Source organism: Taudactylus pleione, unplaced genomic scaffold (genome assembly GCF_031769625.1).
Source record: "Taudactylus pleione unplaced genomic scaffold, aTauple2 ptg000535l, whole genome shotgun sequence".
In the NCBI taxonomy this organism is placed as follows: Eukaryota; Metazoa; Chordata; class Amphibia; order Anura; family Myobatrachidae; genus Taudactylus; species Taudactylus pleione.
Window position 1 is genome coordinate 11,659,148 of NW_028284937.1, and position 2,393 is coordinate 11,661,540.

Here is a 2,393-nt window from a genome sequence, read left to right on the forward strand (position 1 = left end):
ATTTACAGACTGCCTGACAGCACAACCTCTTGACCCGCCACTGATACTGTAGCTATATTATACTAATTGTTGAATGCAAATATGTGTAAAGGTTATGTTGTGAAAGGCTTATGCCTATTTATGTCCAATAATAAAAGAAGCGCTTTAAACTGAAACATGTTATATTTAAGGTGTAACATGTGAGGTAACATGTCCATGACCTTTTCAAAAAATAAAACAAAACTTGTTTGCAACAGAACCCTTGTGTCCTCTACTGTGTCTTAGTAGAAAAGTTAGCAGTGAGGGTGTTATGAATGACCTTAGCACTGGCACTTGTTGTCTCACCCCCGTAGGCTGCTGCTTCTACCGGAGTATCAGCCAGGTCAGAGTCCACAACATTCCGCTCCGGTAAAGAGTGTTCTTTCTTTAGCTCACAGACATCTTGCAGAATGCAACAAGCAGCAACCACATCTGACACCACCAACGCCCCTTCAGCCTACCAAAGGCATTTTCCACCATTATCCTGGCGAGCTAAGAGTGTGGGTGAACAGAACTTGGTCTGGAGACAGTGGGAGATGTTGTGTGAAGCTCTTGATGATCCATCGCTTGAAAGGGTATGCTGCATCTCCAATAAGGTGTACTGGGATCTCCACCCCAGCTACAAACTTAGATGTATGTAAAGGTAAACAAAAAATTAAAATATAGTATAGGTGGCAATCTCTATATCACACCTGGCCACCTGTGACTCTCCAGCTGTTGTGAAACTACATATCTCAGCATGCCTTGACACAGTTTTAGCTTTACCTAATATCAAAACTGTGGTAGGGCATGCTGGAATGTGTAGTTTCACAACAACTGGAGGGCCACAGTGAATATGTGTGCTCAAGGGTGCTTTCTATAGTGCACACATATTCCTCATCAAAGTCATAAGAATATTTAGGACATTCACAGCAGTCACAACAGTGGAGCTTACAATCTATTTCCAGTATAGCATGCTGGGCCTATGCATAGAGTGGTTTAGCTAATAACTGGTGGCCCTCCAGATGTTGTGTAACAGCTTATCCCAAAATGGCCTCCCACAGTTGCAGCACTCCCTAATCTAAAATCTGTGGCAGGGTATACTGGGATATAAGGCAGCCCTGTACCTAAATTGCAATATATTGCATTATGATTTTTCTGTAGAAAACATGAGATCAATTTACCTCTCTAGGGAACAACCAGCCATCTTGCTTCTCCTCCTCAATCTGGAACAAGTTCGAATTGGCAAGTACCTGTGAGTCGTGAGCATGACCAGGCAAGCCGATAAATACATCTGTGACACTAAACAGTAGATGTATTAGCTGTGTTGAACAATACACATTATGGGCCCAGCATATCACTCACATTAAAACACAACATAGTACTTACTTACCAATACTTATGGTCCACTACAGCCTGCAGGATTGTGGTAATTCGCTGGGTTCTGTGGGGGGGCATTAATGGGTATGTGGGTCCCATCTATGGCCCAACCGCACTGGGAATATCCACGCCGCAGGAAACCTTTTATGGTGTCATCCAGCTGGTCACCTTGTGGTAAGGAAATGAAGCCGTGGTAAAGAGTCACCAACAATGCCTGTCACTTCCCGCATTAGCACACACACCGTTGAAATGCCAACACCGAACAAACAGGAGATGGTACGGTATTCCCCCGGAGTTGTGTACCACCACATCACAATCCCCAGTCTCTTGCATGGCTTGATGGTCTTGGTGCATCCCCTGGTGAGTGCTGGGGTGAGAAGTTCCAGCAGGTAGTTGAAGGTACCACGCAACATACAAAAGTGTGCAATCCACTGCTCTGGGGCAAAAGCTTCCACGGTCGCCCAGAAAGATTCTCCATGCCTGCAGTCTCTGGTCCACAACGATCGATTTGTCACTCTGGTTAACCTCAGTATGGATGTAATGCTACCCAAAATCAGGGCTCTCCTCCGGCGCAAATACCTGCGTCGAGTAGAAGCCCTCTTCGCCAGAAATTGCTCCCTTCTCCTCCTGGCATAATACTGCCAGGTACCACAGTGTAAGCACCTGCATCAGGCAGTCATTTGCAGTGTAAAACAGCAAAAAACAACAATAACTCAGGAACTCCAGGCTACTCAGTAGTAACTCCATGGTTAATTCAATGCAGTGAGCAGTCACAGCCCACTTTTCATGACCTCATCTCTGTGTGCCATAAAAGCAGGCCATTTATTATGACACACAGTATATTGCAGGGCTGACCTGGGTTCAGTGTGAAAGGGGTCGACCCGGGAATTACCCGGGTCTAATGTGCTGTGTGAAAGGAGGTTAGGAGCACATTCCCGGGTTGAAAAATATGGAAAAAAACACAGGTTTGAGAGATTTTTCTGTCTGAAAATTAGAGAGCCATATAAATTATAACC

At 45.0% G+C, this 2,393-nt stretch overlaps 1 pseudogene; it reads right to left on the reverse strand.

Moving 5' to 3' along the window:
- Positions 1-250: 250 nt before the first annotated feature.
- Positions 251-2,124, reverse strand: LOC148501115 (uncharacterized; annotated as a pseudogene).
- Between the last annotated feature and the right edge of the window lie 269 nt (positions 2,125-2,393).